We start from the raw sequence: 23,925 nt of genomic DNA, 5'->3' as shown, positions 1-23,925 counted from the left end.
TGGTTTGTTTTTTCTTCCATTTCTTTGAGGGATTTTCCAATATCCTCTTTTAGGGCCTCTATCATTTTCATGAAAGTGCTTTTAAGGTCGTTCTCTTCTGCTTCATCCTCATTGGAATGTTGGGGTCTTGCTGGTGTGGAGTCTCTAGAATCTGGCGGTGTCATATTTGTTTTTCTGTTGCTGACTGTGTTTTTGTATTGTCTCTTTCCCATCTCTTCTTCTAGTGGGTGCAGAAGGAGCCCCTTACTGGTCTGGGGACCAGAGTTCCCTTTTGGTGGGTGCTAGCAAGTCCAATAATCTGGTGGTTCTTCTATTCCTTGTCCGAATGCTGGTCCCGTGGGTGGAGAAGAAGAACAGGAATCTGGGGCGCTTATCCTCTTACCTGGTCCCCTGGACCCTATGCTGGGTCCTGTTGTACTTGATCCAGAACAGCTACTCCCCTGGTCTCCCTGGGTCCTCTGGTTTCCTGGTCTTGTTGGTGGGAGAGAAGACCTGGGGTCTGGGTGCTTGGCTCCTGCCGGGACTGGGAGCTCTGTGCAGGTCCCAGGCTATCTGCAGGCACTGGAGCACAGGCCGGGAAGCCGGCCTGTTTACCTGCTGCTGCTGGAAGAACCGCTGCTTCCTCTCCTTTCCTGGTCTCGTTGGTGTGAGCGAAGATCCGGAGTCTGGGGTGCTTGGCTCCCGCCGGGATTGGGAGCTCTGTGCAGGTCCCAGGCGATCTGCAGGCACTGGAGCACAGGCCGGGAAGCCGGCCTGTTTACCTGCTGCTGTTGGAAGAACCGCCGCTTCCCTGTACTCCCAGCCTCCTCTCCTTTCCTGGTCTTGTTGGTGTGAGCGAAGATCCGGAGTCTGGGGTGCTTGGCTCCCGCCGGGATTGGGAGCTCTGTGCAGGTCCCAGGCGATCTGCAGGCACTGGAGCACAGGCCGGGAAGCTGGCCTGTTTACCTGCTGCTGCTGGAAGAACTGCAGCTTCCCTCTGTATTCTATATTCTATAGAGTAATGGTGGAGTTTTTTTCAGAATGTTGGTATTTCGTCTGCGTTATAATTGAATCTAAGAAGATAATCTAACAATAATTCATGCAAAAGCCAAATCCTCAAAACAAACAGTAGCACGAAGTGAGAGGAAGACATGATACTAAAAGACAGGTCCATCACTTAGATGGAGAGTGACTAACATCCTCCAGGTACAGTGGTAGTTTAGTGGACCCTGGCTTTGGTGATTGTCTAAAACTCTTAAAATTGTCTATGAAACTTGATAGTTTATCTACTAGTCTTTCAACAAATGCAACATAACAAATTATTGAAAATAAAGCTTAAAGGACAAAGTCCATCCTAGTTTGCTTCCTTGTTGTTGTGAAAAATACTTCAAAAACCTTGGGAGAGAAGGAAGTTCATTAGGCTTACATTTCCATGTCACATACTATCATCAAAGGAAGCCAGGGAAGGAAGAAGGGGCCACAGAGGAGCATTGCTTGTTGTCATACTCCTCAGACACCATTTAGCCTTCTTTCTTAGATAATCTGCCGCCATATACTCATAGATGGTGTTTCTTTAGTTGATCTGGTCTCTTACAATAATTATTACTCAAGAAAATGCCCACAGACATGCACGCAGGGTAATCTGATGGATGTAATTTCTCAATTGTAAGTCTCTCTTCCTGGGTGACTCTATATAGTTCCAAGTTGAAAATGACTAGTATGGTGAATGGGGGAGAACAGAATGGTGGGGGATGATGACAGCTGATTTCTTCTGCTTCCAGGTCCTTCTGGGGGGTTTGGTGTCAGAAGTGGTCTTGTGGCTTCAGATCAGGGGAATAGAGAATTTGGTATTCGCCTGTGTTTTACTTGTTTTTCCCCAAAAGTTTTGAGGTTCAAATAAATTTAACAACTTCATTGAACTCTTATTTTTTGCTATTGTAATATATCTTAAGCTTCCACAAGAACTCTGTATATGAGTGTTATGCTTGTATCTAAACAATAAGTTGGACTCACATGGTATGTACTAACTTTAATGACAACATTGCATTTAAGAATGGACTAGAATGTCCCATAATCATAACAACTATGGCCGGATATAGTACACTGACATAGGATTGTACTGAAGATAACACACAGGGAAAAATATTTTAATTTACTTTAAATGGATATTCATTTAAAGCTCATTGACTTATACACATAAATTATATAGTCAAATCATGAACATTTATTCATTTACTCACTCATATTTTCATGTTCTATAAATATACTATGGCTATAGGGGTGAACATAATAGTTTTAACCAAAGTAAGGTAATTGCTGTAATAAATGCTACAGTCTCTATGAAAAAATTCAATAAAGGCTATTTTCTATTTACATTACAGGCTCATCTGGTATTTGGATTTCGTATTATATATGGTGGTCAGGGAATGTGGCTGTTGGTAGCTGGTAGCCTCTCAAATTCTCTTATTGGAAGAACAAAACAGCTTGGCTATCATAAAGGTGAGGGATTGTGGAGAATCTCGGCCTGTGTTAATTCCCAACCCTGACAACTGTGCAAACTGTATAAATGACTTCTGGTCACATTCCATGTCTCTAGTAAGCCACCCCCATTGGTCCTAGGTACCAAAGAATTAGAAGTGCTGCCTAGGTTTCCTGTAGCAATAGAGGGAGATGTGGGCAGGTGCTTGTGAACATATACCTTTTATTTTATCTTACCGAAAATGTCCTTTCACTCATATTCTAGAGTGGGTTGGTAAACAGTGTTTACAATTATATAAAAATAATTGTTGAAAATAAATAAATAGATAATGGTCAGGAATGAGTGTAATGAAGTCTTCTAATGGAGACAGTAAGAAAAATCAGAGATAATGCAAGAGTCCACCCAGTAAGGCATGATGATGTAATTGAAGTTATTAATTCTGGAGACACACAGTAAGATGTGTGATCATGGAATACATGTATTTCAAGATGAAGATAGTTTGTTTTTGCATTGGATGCAAAAGCTGGGTACATCATAGAAAAACTTCAAAGATAGCTATATTTAATCTCAATAAACTCAATAGACAATGTGAGCTTATGAGCTGAAAAAATAGTTTTTTGGTAGAAGGATTGAGAAGAATTTTGTTAGACTATGCAAATTTTAAGCTCCCCTTCCTGAAATACTCAATTAGAATGCCAGCAAATTAAGGAGACACATTTAATCTTGGATTTAAAAAATAGCGGGTACTCAGTTTGCTTCCCTTGACATCATATCAGATTGATTTTCAAACAAATCTAATAACTTTGTAAAATTTACCTTTGAACTTTACTAATAATACTTAAGCATATCTACAAATGTTATGAGTTGCTGTGTTCTATCCCTCTTATACCAGCAGATAATCAAAGCTCCAAAGCCAAAACAATGTACATTGTATATATGTTATGATCATTGGGAGCCACGAAATAACTCATAAAAATTAGAAGCAAGTGGAAAACAATTGTCAACTCAGGAATGAGACAAATTTGAAGTCAAGTTTAAAAGAATAGGGCAATGTCTTAAAATAAGTGGCTGTCATAGATATCATGGCAGAACACTCAGCATAATACACACTCACTTTTCACTCAGTTCAGTACTCCTGGACAAAATGGCAGGAGTAGCACTTGTCAAGGGATGAGGGCTGTACACTTAAATTATTATGAAAATATTATTTATGAAGACAGAAAAAAATAAGAATCTCCTACTATGAAACTCCAGTGCCCAAAAGACATTCTAAGAAGAGGATGGAAGACAGAGAAGCTAGGAAACAAACAATGAAACAAAACAGTGTATTATAGGAAAGTAAGAAGATAGGACTGTGTTTAAACCTTCACAGATCATTTCCAAACTCAAGTCCCTTGTATTAGAACGTGGTGAGAATGAGACAAAGCTGCATGTAGCAAAGTAGCTTAAATTTCAGCACAGGAGTTCCTGTGTGACTGACAAGACCAGCTTTTATGGAAAAAAATTGAAATGTCTTTGAACAGGAGATAAGTGAACTAAGGTTTAGAAGTAGGTAATGTAGACAAGTTTTTTTAAAACAAAGTATGAATTAAAGAAAAAATAAAGTTAGACAAGAGGAATTTTAGAATGGAATATATTGGAAGTCATACATGCTCAGTAAGGACACTGCGATAAGATAATTAAACTATGCAACAGATAATACTGCAAATGTAAGGTTCTTGGGATATAAGCACATGGAGGAAGGGCTTGACTCTGTATGTGACAAGGCTCACCTCCTATGATGGCACCGAATAAAAGGGTTCAGAAGTGAGCTGGGTATCTGGAATGAAAGGAACTTGGAGGACTTCTCTTAGATGGACTATCTGCTTTGGTTCCATTTCCTCTGACTCTGGTTATTAAGCTCATGTGTGTGGGAAGTAACAGTCTACTGGCAGCTTTGGATACTTTACAATCACTAAAGGCTTCAGAGAACAAATGGTGTGGAAGTGTCACATGAATGGAATATTAACACATTAGCACAGTAAGACTATTCAGTTTCCTGTATATTGGAAATGAGCTACCATGAATTAGTGCTCTGCAGTACCTGAGGATGTCCTCCTTCAGAGTCAACAGCCCCATTCTGTGAGCAGAATACAGGTACTTTTTCTTTAGTCCCCATACTTTTTCCAGGGACTCACAAGGAGGGAGAGTAATGCAAGAAAACTGGTGTCAGTGGCAAGTCAAGAGAAAGAATCCATAATTTGTGTTACATTTTGGATCCTATTTTTATGCTAATACAAGTTCACATAACAGATGCACTACTTTTTGTCAATTTGTTTTTGTTGATATTGTTGTTCCTTATTTGCTGTAATCAAAACTAATTTTTGGTATCATTCAACTTACATTATTCAGTTAGTATTCAAACTATTATGAAGCCTAATTTGGATGATGGTTAAATGACAGTTAATATTTATTTTTTTAAAGAACAGAGTATAAACAGATGACAGTCCCTAAGTTCTGTTTTCTTTTGTCTTATATAAATGGCCTTTTGATATAATACAGAAATTTTTAAATATTTTAACAGCATGCTTGGATTTGGAGTAGGAGAGCCAATCCAACTCCAAAGTCAGCTTCATTTAAATGAATTGGCACTAAGGAATATTAAGAAGCAAGGAGAAATGGATATTATAAGAACAAGATAGAGGGGAATCTTGAAATTTGATGGCAAATGGATGACACTAGAAGAAACCCTACTGAGTGAGGTAACTAGTCATAAAAAGGCAAACATGACATGTACTCACTCACATATGGATTTTAGGCCTGAAACAGGGGCATGCCAGCCTACAATCCCCAGTCAGAAAGTCTGGGAAATAGGGAGAACTCTAAGAGATATAACCATGATAACCCAGAGAAGGGGAACAGGACAGAATCTTCTGACCGTTAATATTTATAAGCTTTGGAAATTAGACTATTGAATCCTAAGGAGTAAAATTACAAATGACTTCCTGCCTCCCCAGGGATTATTTAAATGATTTCTTTTGTACATTTTCTGTGGATAAATTGACTGTTCTGAGACTTAAGAAACACAATGCACAAATGAAATACTTTACAGTCCATTTACAGCTTGGCTGTTATTCTTGATAAAATTAATATTATCTCATTAAAGGTTTGTCATTTCTCAAAAGTGAAATACAGTTAGTTGGAAGTAAGCTTTTAATTTTCACATGAGATATTTTGTAGGTAGTTTGCAATTAATTGACTTTTGTTTTTGATTGTTGGTTAGTTTTTTTGATAAAATATTTATATGAACATATTTAAAAATAGGGACCAAAGCTAATTTCATTGTAGATACTTTGAGATCTGATTTAATAGCAAAAATCATTCTATGAGGCAAATGTCATTATCTATATTTTAAACAATAAAAAAACAAGGTTAAGGAAATTTTTATCATTTGCTTAAAGGAAAAATTCATCAAGTGGCTGATCTGCAATTGAGCATAGATCTGTCATTATACCAAATCAGTATGCTTTTTAGATCAGAAACTTGCCTCCAGGTTTTAAAATAAATGTCTGTACCTTTAATGTGTACAAGAATGTAATATTCAAACTAATGGATGTGATAGAAAAGACACATAAACACATAAACTCAACATTTGATATCATTTCAAGCATACATACTTAGGAATTTCAAATTTGTTCCTATCTGATATAATAATTCCAGATGAATAGCACATGGTTTATCATGTACTAGTGTTTGAAATCATTCTATAATATAAATTGACTTTAATTATCTATATTCTCTAATATTAAATTAAAGATAATGCTAACTATAGAAACAAAGGCTGTATATGCCTTTTCTGTTTTCTCAGCTGATTCAAATAATACCAGATAACTCTGTCTATTTAATTTGCTTTGACCCAATTCACAGTCACTACAAATGGATTCCAGCAATACCAGTTCTGCATTTTACAAAGTTTCCCTAAAGCAAGCCTGATGCATCAAAGTGTGTCATTCTATCTAGCATCAATTTATGCATCATACAATAACCACATTTTTATGGCCTATGTGCAATAGTTGTGACAATAAAGCCAAAGAATCCTAACTTAAAAGGCATACACTAAATGCACAGCATAGACATGTGAATACATAAACATATATCAAAACAAGTTATGCAAAAATACACAATACATATATGTTCAAAATCATCTAATAATTTAGAATAGCAAATTATAAACATAATAATTCGGTAAACTATACTATTTTTAACCTTAAAAAATTTGACAGTGGTACCCAGTCTCAGCAGTACAATCAGCAGTTAACACTATCTGGCTATTTCCTAAGCTCTTTATGTGAATTAACCTATATCCTACAGTTATCCATATATTACTGTATAACATTATTCCTCAAATTAGTAACATTAAATAATAATAAATATCAGTCGGGTGTTGGCGAAAAACACCTTTAATCTCAGCACTTGAGAGGCAGAGACAGGATAATCTCTGTGAGTTCCAGGCCAGCCTGGTTTACAGAGCAACTACCAGGACAGACTCCAAAGCAATACAGAGAAATAATGTATCAAAAAAACAAAAACAAAAAAACTAATGATCACCTAGGTAATGTGCATCAAATGAGTGTGTGTGTGTGTGTGTGTGTGTGTGTGTGTATGCATGTGTGTGTTTTTACACAACGGAATTTTATGCAAAGGCAAAAAAATTGAAATTCTGAAATTTGGAGGCAAATGGATGGAAATGGAAAAGATTACATTGACTGAGGCTAGTCAGGCTCAGAAAGACAAATGTCTCATATTTTCTCTCATACATGAGCACTAGCTTTAATCATTTTTCTGTGTTTCTTCTGGAGAAGTTGCGGTGAGCAGGAAACTAAAAAAGGCAATTTGTGGGAGAGTAGGTAAAGGAGGGAAGATAGAAAACTATAGGTAAAATAATATTATACAGGCTGAATACTGGGGGCAAGAAGGTTCATGAAGGTTGAGGGGTAGATGATGGGTAGGAAGGATTAGCAAAATGAAGTGTACAAGAAAAACTTATGGGGAAATCTGTAATCTTGCAAACAAATAAAATTATAATAGGAATGGATATACTGGGATATAGAGTCAAGTGAGTGGGGGAGATAGAAGTTGGGGTGAATTAATGAAATCTAAGAATGTATGAGAAAACCCTACGAAAACATACTAATTTATAAGCTAATTAATATTTATTTGCTCATTTGTGACATAATCTCACTGTATAGCTTAGGCTGTACTAGAGTTTTCTATGTAGACCAATCTGCCCTTGAATTCAGAGATATCTGCCTGCCTCTGCCTCCAAGTGCTGGAATAAAGTAGTGAAACACCAGGCCCTGCTTAATTAATATATAATTTTTAAAAGGAAGTTTCAGCAGAAGACAATGTTCTGCCCAGATGATATAGGATGTCAAATGAAAATCTCAACACTGACATCTCTCTTAGAGTATTTGTTCACGAAGACCTTAAAGGCATACCAAACAGCATTAGATAAGACTTACTGTTAAAGCCAATGCACACAGGGGGTGGTAAAAATAGAGAGGTAAACCATGAACTTGCCAGGAAATAGATTTCAAAATGCCGGAAGATTCTGTAGAGAAAACTGAGGCAGAAAATACATAAGTTGTCTTACTCAGTGCTAGACTTGCATGCTATAAGACTGACCAGTTAGGCAAGATACAACCACAGAGGCAATGGTGACATGACATTTCTGGGAGTAACCACTCACTTTCTGATTGAATTTGTGCCCCCTCTCCCCCCACTACACAGGAAAGAAGTTAACATTTGCTACTGTTAAATCCGTTTAAAAGGCATTGCTAGGCTAGGTGATAAGCACTGGGGAAAAACTTCTGCTGTTTGCTAAATACTCATGCCACACTATCCTACATTTGTTTTTATATCCAAAGCTTTGTAGATTTTCATTACTCAATCTTGACCAAAAAAAGCTTCTTTTCAGTGGAAAGTGACCAATGTAGAGCCTCCTAGCTGTTCCAAGTACTGAGAATCAGTGACTGTAAATTAGAATGACTATCTTAACCCTTTCCTGGCTACAGTGCTCAGGAAACAGCATACAGAGTGGTATAAATAATGTAAGGGGCAGAGGGTGAGGAAAGTGCTATCAAATGCTGTCTACTGGACATGAAATGGGTGATGTACACATGAACTCACGGAAGTTGTGTTTCACTGCAAAAGACATAAGCAAGCCATTTAAAAATTCCAGCATGGATGAGGAGATGCTTACCATGGTCACACTACTACCTGAAGAGCAGTTGATAGCCAATGTCAGAGGAAGATCCCCTTTTCTTTTAGGGTAAAAATGCTAGAACTCTGCCAATGTCTAAGTGTATGGAGCAACATTAATGTACGTTGTCCAGCACTGATTGGATTCAGGGGGGCACATATTTTTCAAAGGACATAAAATTGTCAGAGAGACATGCTTGGGGATGATGAAAATGGGAAGTAGAGATTGATAAGATCAAGATATATGTATGGCATTTTCAAAGAATAATGAAAGTATTATTTTTACAAAAGAAATAAGGAATTTGTACTTTAGAAATATATGGAGAGTTTAGAAAATGCTTTACCTATGTGGTTTCCTCATGTAAAATATGAAAAATCCACCAATACTTAATTATGTTCTATATTAAGTAGTACATTCAAGAGAAGTTAATGTGATGTCAGTTTTGTTTAGTTTAACCATTACACTTCAAAACTGTTCTCACAGTAGTTCCTTAACAAGCTTTATTGTGTGAGCAAATCAACCAATGAAGGCATAGTCCTTGTGTCACGTGTTTACATCAATAAATTCCACACATGATTTGAAATCTTGCCTGTTTCTGTAATCACATGATAGTTTTCAAATCTATTTTGTGCATCTGTAACTGAGCTACCAAATAAAACATTTATAAATGAAAATTCATATGGTCATACTGCTTTTGTGCTTTGTTACATATTTCAAGGATAAGAAGAATGATTTTTTTGAGAGAATATAGTTGAAAACTCTCAAATTCATTTTTGTGAAAGGGATAAAATTATTGATAAACACATCTAAGTTTGCAGATTGGTTATTTCTCAGAGGTTATTTGGGGTCATAATTGTAAATCTCATTACCGTACTTGAAAGGGGTCTCTTTCATTATTATGGTGCTGAGGTCTGTATCCCTGAAGCTAATTGCAAGGTAGAGCTGCAGAGTTCTAATTGTTTGCCATCAAAATAGCTGTGTAAGCTTGATTAACAGTGTTCAGCAACATTCATAACAGTCCAAGCCTGGCCCTGCATAAAATAGAAACTGGGAAAAAATCAATAAGATTTAATAAGATCAGGAACAATCACTTACAATAGTACATCAATCACACAAAGTAATAGGTGCAGGATTTGATAGGGTCCTGAACTGCCTGAGAGATTCATAACCAGCACTCGTTAATGATTTGTTCATTTGCATTTTATCAATCCAGCTACAGCTGACAAGCAGAAGGAGCAAGAGAAAGAAATATGTTGACTTAAACTCATCAGCTTTGCAATTAAAAAAATAACATATAATAGCAAATGTCTTGTCACATGGAAATCTGATGTTATTACCAAGATGTGTGCAATCATTTTCTCTTCAGACTGAGCTGCTGTTAGACTTTCATAATAGACTGGATGTTAATGTTATGTGGTCACTAAGATGTCCCAAAAGCTTAGAAAGAATGTATATGGGAATACAAATTTCCTTTCTACTTCTCATAGGCCTCTATTGCGTAATTATATTCAGTGAAAATGGGCCCAGTTCCTTGTTTTTATCTCTTTGAAAGAAATGAAGCTCCTGGCTTTGCCTAATGTAAAAGCTCCATCAAATGTTGAAATAATCAAAATGAAATGGCTTTCTGGTGATTATTGCTTATTATTCTACCTTCCTTCAGTTGATGTTATGACTTTATAAGGTAATCATGTTGTATTTACTATCTTTATTAAAACACATTTGGGGAAGAAAGGTAAATGAATGGAATAAAATTGTGTAAACAAATTTCTGATTCTAAATAAATGATAGTCAGTAATATAAAAAATAATCCTCCTGTAAACATGAGAGGCATAATGAAAAGTCTGAGCTTTTTTCCTAGAAACTCATGTGGATTCCTGCTTAGAAAATTTCCTGTGGGTTTTCTATGGAAAGAATTGTTTGAATGACGGGATGGAGAGCTTATTGTCAGAAAACAGCAGTGGTACCATCCAAAATGTGGATTAATTAGTCTCTATCCAAAACTACAGTAAATAATGTGCTCCTTCAGAGAAAAACATCATGATTCAGGTCTTTGTAGACGATGTTTAAATAGAAGATTTCTATATGGGATACTTTAATTCAATCAAAGTACAGGTAAAATCCCATTATGATAGACTCCATGGGGTCTCTAAATTGTTTTGTTGTGGTAGAATTTGGTTAAAATGAATAAATACATTTATCACATTCTCAGTGTGGAGCACATACTAGAGAGACAGATGTGATGCTGGTCTCTTTTCTATTGAATTAACACATGAAAAGATTCTTTGAATAGGAAGGGGAACCAGGAATAAGGTTTAATACATACACACCTTTCAGGCTCTCCCTAAATCCTGGATAATTTTAAAATGGCTTGAGATTAAGAAAAAAATATTTTTATTTTATCCTTTCCTTTTCAAAGATAAAACTGATTATGTGAACTGCAAAGAGTGAAGAAAATTAAATGTATGATTTGCTAAGTTTACCAAAACAATGTAAGGAAATATACATTTTAATTTCCTTGCTTTCTAAAACAAAACACGTCAAAGTGAGGAGCTGCAAAAGTGAATCAAACTTAGGAAGTGTTGCCAGTTTACCAACGATCAATTCATAGGACGCCAATTTTCCTAAAAGCAAATTGACAAATATCCAATCAAGTTAAAGTTCAATTCACCCTTACTTGGCAATGGATGACTTGGCTTTTGGTGACCTAGGAGGCTTCAAATATCAGTTATCAGTTGTATATGGGTCATTCTTATGAGTTTTGTAGGAATGCTGGCAGAGTTTTATTTTTTGAATATTCTCATCATTTTTTTTACTTCACAAGTATTTTTAGCAGGAGCATTATGAAAGACCTTGGAGAGAGATATGAAACATATGCCATGTCTTTCATTGTAGCAGAACATCATATATATTTTATGAATATTCTGATAAAATATTGCTGAAAGACACTCAGCATTCAGAAAATGGCTTATCAGTTGTGTGAGATTAACATATCCATTTAATTTGTCATCTCCTAACTGTGGCCTCCTTTGAGAATGGAAGATAGACTATTATGAGCTATTTGATGTAAAATGATCGCATAAGGATGATTTTGAGTAAATGAGAATATGTGTTCACATTAACCAGAAAAGGGATTTGTTTTTAAAAAGACAGTAAGTTAGGAGTTGTTGAGAAAACACAAGGGATGTGATGGTGCCTCAGTTGCGATACTGAAAACAAGTAGTATTCCTCATAAGATACGTTTCTGAGCCAGGGATCATGAGCAGACCTTCAAGGAAGTGTCATTTGTATGTAGGATGGAAGACACTAGAAAGTTAATCAGGAACCTAATAATATCAAAAACCTTGGATTAAGATGCTAATGTGTGGAATACAGGTGCCATTAAAAGTGTTTCAGAAATAATCTCAAAGAAGGGGCAAAACATGTGGTAACAAATCCTTAGTAAGTTGTGGTCTGGTAATCCAAAGATTTGGATTTTAACTCCAACCTCTGCACTCTGCCAACTATGACTTCATTAAGTCATGCCACTCTACAGGTTTCATTTTTCTCAAAATCTATGGTATGTATAAATCACCTACCATGATAACCTGGCACACAGTAAGCACTCAATACTTGTCTTTTACTATTAATAATAATAAAAACACAAGTGGCTATGAAATAATTGAAGGCATTTACATAAGATGTATATGTTTAACTACATTGGAACATTAAGTGTTAAATTGACAAGTGATATTATGTTATAATAAACAAATATTGGTCATGGGTAATATTTCTATTTTTGTAAACACAAAAACATATCCTAATAATGTTTTTATAAATAGGTGAGGTAGCAATCCTGGGGCAGTCATGATTTCATGGCAGCTGGAGTTGTCTGCAAAAGGCTTGTGCAGCATCAGATTGTAAACGTCATAGGAACAAAGGAGGAGGGGTTCAGTAAACCTCACCCCTAACTGAAGAGCTATGGATAGTTGTTAGGTTCTGTGGTAGGAAGAATCGATTTTCTTCAAAGCTATGGCTCTAGTGAATTACCCTCACTCAGAAGTATCTGTGCAGCACAGACTGAACTCAACAAGATTATTATAAAAATACAAAGTATTATAAAAATACAAAGATATAAAGTAGAGGTATATGGGGTAAGAGTTAAAGGGAAGTATGCTTAATATCATCAAACTATACTATATGAAATTCCCAAAGAATTAATACATGGTCCTGCCTCATGGACACGCCATGCTTTCTTGAATCACATGGGATTCCTTCCTCTTGATGAGCAGTGGATGGATAGTAGGTAGAAATAATTTGGGGGCAGGTTAGTAAGGAGAGAAAGGAAGGGAAACTGTGATTGGTATGTAAAATAATCAAAAAAATAATAATAAGTTGGTTGAAGAAAACAATACTGAAAAAATAAGAAAATATTTGAGATGCTGAAGTCAGAAATTCCCTTTTGTGTTATCCAATCTACTAAGCTTCTTGGAGTCTGTACTGTCATATGTTCTTCCAAATCACAGATTCTGGAAATAATCATGAGATTACATATACTTAGTTTCTTTAATGAGTCACTGAAAAAAATTACAGAAATGGAAAAGCAATCAGCATGTGCATAAAGTGGGTGCTTTCTTATAATATGCCTTTTGGAGCATAGGCCAGAGAGAGATAGAAATATATATATATATATATATATATATATATATATATATATATATATATATGAGAAAGACAGAGAATATCTACCCAGTTTCAGTTGAATTGCTTACATAGTCACTTTATTAGGCTATTAGACACATAAGCAAGACATATGATAAACATCTTTATGAACACTCATTATTAGTAGATTCATTGTCAGATACACAAGCTATCTTAATCCAGTTCCTGCCAATATTACAGAGTCATGCACAGGTAAATATTTGTCATGTTAAGTCATAACCTTCTAAGATATCTTCTCACACAGGGTAAAATAGTACTAATTAATACCTAAATGTACAATTCTAGCATAGCAAAACAGTGTTACATATATTATTGCTTTGTACTGGGTGACAGCGGAAGAATACAGGCATATAAGTATTGGTTGCCAGCTTGACTACTTCTGGACTAGAAAATGAGATTATTAGATATGTAAATACATTTGTCAAAATTGACACATAAATACACACAGCAAATATTTTCCTACACTGACAATTGTAACTCAGCTCTCATGTTGGACACTTTTGCACAACTGTGAACAAATACCTGGCAAAAACAACTTAAAGGACAGAATTATTTGTATATTTTCAGTCCATATGCGCTAATTGATAGATTATAATGGCATAATCTTTGCTTCAGCACTATTTATCTTTTGGTAATTGTTGTTTTCAGCCTCTTTCACTCTTTATCTTTTTCCTTTTTCATGTATGTATATGTGTGTGTGCACTAAATTTCACAAAATCTAAGTATTAATTAAGGTATACGCAACATATGTATATGACATACCATTTAAAATAACATGGTATATGGTGTGGTATGCATACTATACTATCATAATTCTAAAAAATATTGCACAACATCTCTAGAAGTAGAATAGCTAGCACAGCATCCTGTATATTTATATGACATGTTCATATAGGCTATGATTAAATTAATATTATGCATTATGTTTTCTACATCAATATATTTTAACAGTATCCTTCCTACTACAATGATAGTGAATTAGCCCCACCTCAAGATACTCAGCAATCATGTATTTGTGTTTTAAAAAGTATTTTTATTAATAATGTATTAGCATTTTATTCACATTAGTGTTTTGAAAACCTGCATGTATGTGTGTGTAAGGCTATTAGATTCCCTGGAACAGGATTTATAGACAGTTGTGAGCTGCCTTGTGGGTACTGGAAATTGAACTCAGGGCCTCTGGAAGAACAGCCAGTGCTCTTAACATCTGAGCCATCACTTCCACCCACATGTGTGGTTCCTCTAACCATGGAAGGAGCACATTGGCAACTCTGTCTCTCATACACAATTGCAAGAACCAATATCTGTTTTACCCCCTTCCTGTTTCTTGCATTTGCTGCTTCTAGTTTAGAAACTATGCCTGTGTGCTCTGTTGCTCCAGAAAGAAAGTCATGCGTTTTTCTACTCATGTCCCTCCTTGCCCACAATTGTAAGTGAGGAATATGCTCTTCAGATTTTAAATTTTATATACATTGGGTCTGCAGGCCCATTTGTTTTGGCAAGCAGGCTACTTAATTTATCACTGTCCACAGAGTACAAAGCAATACCTCACCAAGTCCACATGCCTTCTATGTCATTTCCTTTTATCTCAATCTTAGGATCATACCTAACCTTTTCCAACCACAATAAGTTCTTTAAAACCTATTTTTGTTGAGCTGAGTGTCACGGTAGTAGAACTGAGAGCATGCAGCCTCTGAATTTTTTTTCTTCCTTCTGCTCTAGTACAGTGGAGATTCATTCACTTTCTTTAGGTTTCAGCAATCTGGTGCTTCCCATTGCATTGCAAACATTGTTTTTTAGTGTTAAGCATCACATTTTGTCCTAAAATTTGAACTCTATAAACAAAATATGAAACTTAATCAACTCATTATGAAATGATGATAAATCAGAACAATCTAATAGACAATCTATATCAAGGCTTAAAGGAATAGAAAAAAATCTAGTGGAAGTGTTACCAACATTCAGAAACTGGCCCTGCTCAGTGCTTCTTCTGTAAATGTGCAACAGATTATATAAAATAAAGCAGAAGGTAGCTATTGGTGGAAAGAATACTTTAATTTACCTTCTTTGTTTCTCTTCATATTGAGGCTCCTAGGTAAACCAGTTAGTACTATCCACAGGGGAAAAAAAGCAAAAACAGAGAACACTTCCGATGGAAAGGGAGCATGCTGCATAGAGACTGGCATTTCCACAGTTGGCCAGGACAGTTCAGTTAGCAAGAGCTAAAGTAGCACTATGCTTATTTGCTCATCATTTTAAATTTTCTTTACTATCATACTTTTAATATCAGGCATTTCTTACACTCAGTCTTTTAAAAATTCCTCAAATGTCTGGACAGAGGGTTCAGTGAGTAAACGTACAGCCACTAGGCCCACTCAGCCAGGTTCAGTTCCCAGTACTCACATGTTGACCGAGAGAACTGACTCCTAGAGGTTGTCCTCTGACCTCCACACATTTACCATTGAAGACAAGTGCTGTCCACACATAATGTAAGTAAATGAAATGTAATTAAATAATTTTTACAATTGCCTGGTCAATTTTTGTCCTTTTCTTATCTGTGAAAATTGTATACATATATTTAGTTATTTCTGGACTTAAAATTTTGCAACATATGAACTATACACATAATAATGCCAGTCTATAGATGATATATCTTCTTTATACTCTCAGCATTAACATAATTAGAATTATTGAAGTATAGTATTTTCAAATTGTGCTTTTTATTGATGCCAACTGTGTTATAAGAAGGCTTTCTAAATAAGAAACTCCAAATAATTTTGTTAAGAGTTTTTGCCAGGGATACCTACCACTTTCTGTTCTAAGAGTTTCATGTGGCTGGGGTTATGTTGAGGTCTTTGATCCATTTGGACTTAAGGTTTATGCATGGCAATAGACATGGATCTATCTGCAGTCTTCTACAAATCAGCATCCAGTTAAGTCTGTACCAATTGTTGAAGATGCTTTCTATTTTCAAATGTATAAATTTAGCTTGATTGTCAAAAATAAGGTGTTCATAGGTGTGTGGATTAATATCAGGGTTTTCAGTTTGATACCATTGACTTACCTATCTATTTTTGTGCCAATGCCAAGCTGTTTTAAGCTCTATAGTAGTACTTGAAGTCAGGGATGGTGATGCCTCCAGAAGTTCCTTTATTATACAGGGTTGTTTTGGTTATGGGTCTTTTCTTTTTCCAAATAAAGTTGAGTATTGTTCTTTCAAGGTCTGTGAAGAATTGTGCTGGTATTTTCATGGTGATTGCATTGAATCTGTAGATTTCTTTTGGCATTATTGCCATTAATTGTTACAGAGACCTTTTCCTGAACATAAGACCAGTAGCAAAGACACTGAGACCAACAACTAGTAAATGAGATTTCTTGGAATTGAGAAGCTTCTGTAAAGCAAAGGACACAGTCAACAAGACAAAATGACAGCCCACAGAATGGGAAAATATCTTCACCAACCCCACACCTGACAGAGGGCTGATCTCTAAAAATTACAAAGAACACAAGAATCTAGTCACCAAAACACCATATATAATTCAATTAAAAAGTGGTGTACAGAACTAAATAGAGAATTCTCAATAGAGGAATCCAGAATGGCTGAAAGTCACTTAAGAAACTTTTCAACATCCTAAGCCATCAGGTAGATGCAAATCATCACAACACTGGTATACCATCTTGCTCCTGTCAGAATGGGCTAAAATCAAGAACACCAACAGCATTCTGGGCTGTTTATTCTGGAGATGATGTGAAGAAAGTGGAACACTTCTCCACTGCTGGTGGGAATACAAACAGGTACAACCACTTTGAAAATAAGTATGGTGGTTCCTCAGGAAAATGGCAATCAGTATATCTCAACATCTAACAATTCCACTCTTAGTCATATACCCAAAGGATGCATATTCATACAACAAGGACATCTTTTCAACTATGCTCATAGCAGCATTATTTCTAATAGCCAGAACCTGGAAGCAGCCTATATTCCCTTTAAATGAAGAATGGATAAAGAAAATGTGGTCCATTTACACAATGGAGTATTACTCAGCAGAAAAAACAATGGAATCTTTAATTTCACAGACAAATGGATGGAGCTAGAAGAAACCACCCTGAGTGAGATAACCCAGTCACAAAGAGACAAACAGTATGTACTCACTCATGTATGGGTATTAGACACAGAGCAAAGGATTATCAGCCTATAATCCATGCACACAGAGAAGCTAGGAAAGAAGGAAGATCCTAAGAGAGACATACATGGTCCCCGGGGAAGGGGAAAGGGACAAGATCTCCTGAGCAAATTGGGAGCATTGGGGGAGGAGGTGGGAGATAGAAGAAAGAGAAATGCAGAAGTGGATGGGAGAGGAGGACATGAGGGTACAGGAAGATTGAGTCAGGGGAACAATAGAAGAGAGCAAGAAAAGAGATACCATAATAGAGGGAGCCATTATAGGTTTAAAAAGAAATCTGGTACTAGGGAAATGTGGGAGCCCATTCCACATAAAGGGATACTCTCTCAGCCTAGATACATGGGGGAGGGCCTAGAAGTACTCCAAATGATGTGACAGAATTTAAAGATTCCCCATGAAAGGCCTTACCATCCCAGTGGAGCAGATAAAGGATGGGATAGGGCGTTGTTGGTGGGGAAGGGGAGCACTGGAGGGAGAAGGAAATGGGACTGATATTTAAAGCAAGATAGTTTCTAATTTAAACAACATAAGAGCAAAAAAAAGAGAATTTCTGTCAGTGAAAAAAGTACATATAAAGGGAAATACCAAATATTTAAAATATTTTAGATTATATGACCAAATAAGATAAGAAAAGTGATACTAATCCAGTTAAATTAATGGAGGATGCTCCCACTCAATGGCTGAAAACTACTTCCTCTGATGTATTATGTAATTACATTGATGGATGGTTAATGGAGTCGGTGTGGCAGACCATATGTTTACCCATGACCTGAATGTCATCGGTCATGCTATGGCTTCAAATCTTCAGCATGTGCTATTTGATAAAAATACCCATTTTAAACTTAAGCTCGTGGTTTAAACAGATGGGAATGAAATAAATGACTGAATTTGTCACCAGAAATTTATACACAATTCCTTTTGGAACTTACATTTCGATGATTGAAGGGCTTAGAGCTTCTCATAATATATAATAAGACATTCATATAAATAATTAAGTTATCTTAGTTTACATCAATTATAATGTTAACAGAAACCTCACTTAAACATTTTAAAACTTGCTTAAGTGTGTCTGTATTTGTGTGTGTGTGTGTGTGTGTGTGTGTGTGTTTGTGTGTGTGTGAATAGTTAGGTAGATAGACAGATTCGTTAATTTTCTAGATTAATGAGACAAAATATGAAAGCACATCCATTCAGGACTGACCATTATCAGGTTCTGAATCATTGGTAAATATTTTCTTTGCTGTTCTTCTTGGACCTACCACTTCCTGTCCTAAGTCCAAGTGTCAGGTGTCCTGAGAACCCAGAACATGATAAATCAGGCATTAAAACTGAACAATAAATAGGCTTTTGGGTAGTCTTCTTTTGTAACTGTCTCTCCAGAAATGCACAAGAGCCCAAAAACTTGTTTTGCCTATACAAGCCTCATTAACTTATAGCTGTCACTTCTCAGAAAACTAAAATGCCACTATCCAAGAAACAGTTATCAGAGAATCTATTATTTAAAAGTAAGGATTTCTCATATGGAATCTCTATATTTTGAATTCTGATTATGCCTTGGCATATGATAATATCCTGAGCCAGTCCATGTATTTCCAAAGTATCTATGTCACAAGTCTTAATTAAATTCATCTCTATAATATGCCCAGTACACTTCAAATCTGCTAGTCAACTATTGTTGACAATGTTTGTTATTAGAGGAAATTTCAGTAATAAAATTCTTCTGCACACTTTGTTTCATCAGGAAAAATGGACTATATGCATGTTTCCAAATTGACACATTATTATTATTCTCATCTTACAGTGATCAAAGTTGAACATTCTAGTATCCTAGTCTCTATTCACTGGTTAAATTTTTTTTTAAAAATCAAAAAGTTATATAACACAAAATTAAATCCCTGTCATTTTAAATTTGACACATGAATACACATAGCATTTTTTCCTGAATTGCTAATTAGAAAAAAATTCAGCTATCATACTCAACTCTTCTGTTCACTTTTACACAACTGCTAACAAATACAAAACAAAACCAATATGAAGAATAGATTTATTTAGTTTTAATTATGCTTTCAGAAATATAAGCTCTTTCTGATAGGGAGCAACTTCCAGAAAGAACAGCTCACTTCATGGTGGCCAGGAGCAGTCAAAAGATGGTATACGGGTAACGTCCAGGATAAAATACAATCTAAGTGCAGATTTCCAGCCACCCACTTCCTACCCTACATTTCCTGTCTTCCATCATACTGTGAATCCATGAAGGGGTTGGTTAGGTTCTAGGTCAGAACTCAACTACCTAGTAGTCATTGTAATGCCCTCTTAGGCATACCTCAGTTCTGTTACTAATCTCCCAGGTTCTTCCACATCAAATCACAATGTCATTTTTTAAAAGTCTGTTGAGGCATCTCAAAATAAAGGGAAAGGCTATAAGAAAACTTGGGTGACTATTTAAGGAGTGGATGGGGGTGGGATGGGGAGATAATGATGGAAGTAGGAGGACAGAAGAGAGAGGGAACTGGGATTGGTATATAAAATAAGATTGTTTTTAATTTAAATAAAAATGAAACAATAAAAGAAAACATGTGTGAGTTTGAATTCTCAACTAGAGCTTTAAAAAATTCCAGTTCTCATTCAGTATGTGTGATAGTAGGTTGTGTTTGTATTCTTTTACATGTAAACAAATTGAAGCTGGCCATGGTGTCCCATGCCTTTAGTCCAAATACTCAGGAGTCAGAGTCAGGTTGCTCTCTCTGAATTTTAGACCAGTCTGGGCTATGTAGCAAATTACAGGACAGCATGGGGTATACAGCAACCTTGCCTCAAAGAAAGAAATAATAAAAATTTTGTAGAGGAAAACAGGACTTGAGCTACTGCTTGACTATTGCATACTGCATGAATACTCACTGCTTTCTCTACAAGTACATTCTAATGTTTTAAAGAGAGTTTAGACTACTTTTAGAAAATATATTAATTAACATGTTGCCCATCTAAATTATGAAAACAGCCGGGTGGTGGTGGCACGTGCCTTTAATCCCAGCACTCGGAGGCAGAGGCAGGCAGATCTCTGTGAGTTCAAGGCCGAGCTGGACCGATAGCCTCCAAAATAAAACAGAGAAACCCTGTCTCGTAAAAAACAAACAAAAAAAATAAATTATGAAAACAAGCACATTATAGACTAAACACAGTATGACCCTGTGAGAGTGAAATATAAGAAGGTTACCAGTCATCTCTGACATGTACATACCCTATATGCGTACATCTTCTATGTCAGTCTATGGTAAATATTATTCCAATAAGCAGATTAAATTTTCTGCCACAATTCACTTTGAGAAGAGAGATAATCTGGACTGATGAGACCTTAAACAGCTAAGTTCTGTAAGAAGACAAACTTTCCCAGAATTTCCAAATTCAGAGTATGAGAGAGATTTCTTAGATAGAAGAGATAATGATTCTCTGTTGAAGATTTTTGTTGATGCAGCCCAGAGTCATAGTATGCAAGCATCATTAAAACTCAAGTGGCTTCCATAAAAATATCTTATTTGGAACCTGATATTTCAGAACAGTGACCACCAGAAATGGACTTACAGCATTAACCTGAATGAACTTGATGCCAGTCATTCAGAGCCTATATGCCAATTTTTTTTCTCAACCTCATGGTTACTATGACATACGTCTCTTGAGATCTCATTATGAATGAAACCTTGATTTTAGCTTTAGAATGTCTGAGTTCTACCAGGAAAAGAAATCTTGAGTTTCCTCCTCTGATACTAAATAGATGCTGCTTTAGACCATGCAATTCAATGATATGCCATGCAGCCACAAGAAGCTAGCAGATACCAATTAGAGTATAAATATTTCTGAGCAAAGGCATAATCTTTGAAATAAAAATTCAAAACGCAATGCTTCTTTATAACATAAAATATCCAAATACTTGGTAGCACACAAAATCCACGCTTCTTTATAGTGTAATTACAATTGGATCCATGCCAAGAATTTTGGTACACTACATTTATGAACTATGCTTGTTTTAAAATAAGCATTTGGATCTTGAGAGTTGAAGTAAGCATCATTGCTAATTTGTCAAAATGATATAAAATGCTATCCATCCTTCTCTAAACCATTTCACATTTTTTCTTTCTAAACCAGCAATTCTTAAAGCTATGTAAAATATTCAAATGATTTAAAGTAATTACTATCACGTTTATGCCAGTGTGGTAGAACATGTATCTGAGTGGTGCTTTGTCTCTGACTTGTCTTTGATGATTCATCCAGCTAGACCAGAACTCCCTGCTTTTAAGCTTTTTCCTTTGCCTCAACACTGAAAAGAAATGATACTGGAACAATGTGCCACTGAAGCAAAATGTACACAATCATTGGATTGTTAGAAAAATACAGCTTTATGATGGATAGAAAATGATGAAGAGGATCTTTGACTCATTCATTGACTTTTTCCCACAAAAATATCCAAAATTAGCTTAACTATTCTTTGTCCAATGTCTTTAACCTGCAATAATAAAAAGTGAGGATCCATCTCTGTGGTATAATTTTTAGGGTTAAACTGAGAGAGATTATAATAATTTATACTTACTAAAATTGCTAAAAGTGGTTGAGTTCTGTGATTGTGAACAAACTCAAGGTTGTTTACTTGAAGATGAGGACTAACAGGGTCTTCATTTTCTTTATCTTAGCTTTTCAAGTGTTCTGCTTAGAACACTGACTACATGAATAGAATCAAGAACTTTATTGTCGTCACTATAGCAACAGCAGGAAAATTTATTATGAAAAATTTGACTACATGAAATTTTGAGATTTTTTTCTCTTTTTTCTATTTAAGATGGAAAGAAGAATATATGATAGAAAATATTTTAGTTCACATTGTAAAATTATTCCATTACTTAGCTTAGAGCATTCTTCTTTTACAAAAGCCATAAGGGCTAATCAATTTCCAATATTTTGTTAAAGCAAGAAGAGTTTATATTTATAAATATCTGTTTATAAATTAGGTTCTTATTTGAATTACTGCTGTGCAATATTTGCTTACAGTGTGTGAAGATGCTCATTGTGATTCGTTTGGCTGAATGGCCAAAAGCTAGGTTGAAGAAGTTAGACAGTACTTCCTGGAAAGAGATGAACTCTGAAAGAATCTAGATGTGTAAGAGATACCCATAATACACTGCAGAAGTCCTACATATGGTATAGAGGAAAGGTAACTGATCCATGTGGCAGAATGTAGATTACTAAAAATAGGCTAATACAAATTATAAGAGCTGGTTGGGAGAAGGTCTAAGCTAAGCCCATGTTGTCATAATTAATAATAAATATCCATGTCATTATTTGCAGGCTGGTGACTGAAAAGAAAGTCAAACTACAAATTACTGCTGAAATTTTGTAAGCAACTTACAAATTTTAAAAAAGAATATTTTGTCTTGCTATTCAAATGCAGATGTGTCATTAATGATCATTTTCCTATCAATTATAATTCTTAAACTTAAAACTGTGTACCAAATATTAACATACATGAACAACTGAAGGCTTAAAATAATCTGTTTTGTTGCCTTGGGCAAGAAGGATCACAGTTTTAAAGTTGGGTCATTTAATATTTTGTGTTGTCTTAAATTTCTTTTCAAGAAAATGCTCTTGCCTTCCCATGATATCCTTTCACATCTCTGAACTTTATCATGAGCATGCTTGGTTCAAAGTGGCTGACAATGTAAATTTAAAATAAGATGATCATACAGTAACATTGCCAAGGCAAGTTTTTAACCTTTTTATCATTGCTGGAGCCAGAGTTCTCAGAACTTCATTTATAATGGCCTTTTAAAAGAGCCTTTCTGGGCTTTAGGACTTGCTTTTTAAGTGCTTACTCTTTGCCTACTTTAACTGAAAAGACATGACATGATTTCAAGATCCCCTGAAGTGCATTCTTATTCATGAATTATATCCATTCATAAGACGTGTGGAAATCTCTAGGCTTCCCCCAGACAGAATCTCATTGATGACGGATGGGGTGAATCTTCTGAAACTTTTGCATGGATCAGTTGCTTCATGAAATAAATGACGGAAAATCATTTTTACATTTTTTTCTGTGGTTTCTACTATTGGCAAGACTAGGGAATTAAATCTTAAAAGTCTTGTGAATTTTGCTTGAAAATAGCAATAAAGATAATAAAATACTTGTAATAAGCCATTAAAATAATGCATGAATTATAAGTGTGTTGTCATATAACATCAATTATCAATGTTACTGTCTGAGGTATAGAATCAGCTGAATGTTGCATTTGGATCAGATATTTTTATTTGTCACAAGTCTAAGTTAAACACCAAATAAATTATTTTAAAGTAGTAATTAT

At 35.5% G+C, this 23,925-nt stretch overlaps 1 long non-coding RNA gene across 2 annotated transcripts in view; it reads right to left on the bottom strand.

Annotated features, from left to right (window-relative positions):
* LOC121138761 overlaps positions 1-22,268 on the bottom strand; it is a 41,716-nt gene extending 19,448 nt beyond the window's left edge. Inside the window, exons 1-3 of one of the 2 annotated variants that reach the window (XR_005875621.1) lie at positions 22,164-22,268; positions 9,569-9,746; positions 7,960-8,060 (exon numbers count right to left, since the gene is read on the bottom strand). This is a non-coding gene — a long non-coding RNA (uncharacterized LOC121138761). The remainder of the gene's footprint in view (positions 1-7,959; positions 8,061-9,568; positions 9,747-22,163) is intronic. The other variant, XR_005875622.1, reaches the window with a different exon arrangement.
* Positions 22,269-23,925: the final 1,657 nt, after the last annotated feature.

Source organism: Mesocricetus auratus, unplaced genomic scaffold (assembly GCF_017639785.1).
Source record: "Mesocricetus auratus isolate SY011 unplaced genomic scaffold, BCM_Maur_2.0 Super-Scaffold_6730, whole genome shotgun sequence".
NCBI classification, from domain to species: domain Eukaryota; kingdom Metazoa; phylum Chordata; class Mammalia; order Rodentia; family Cricetidae; genus Mesocricetus; species Mesocricetus auratus.
The sequence above is the reverse complement of the archived record's forward strand: the minus strand, read 5'-3'. Positions and strand labels throughout refer to the sequence as shown.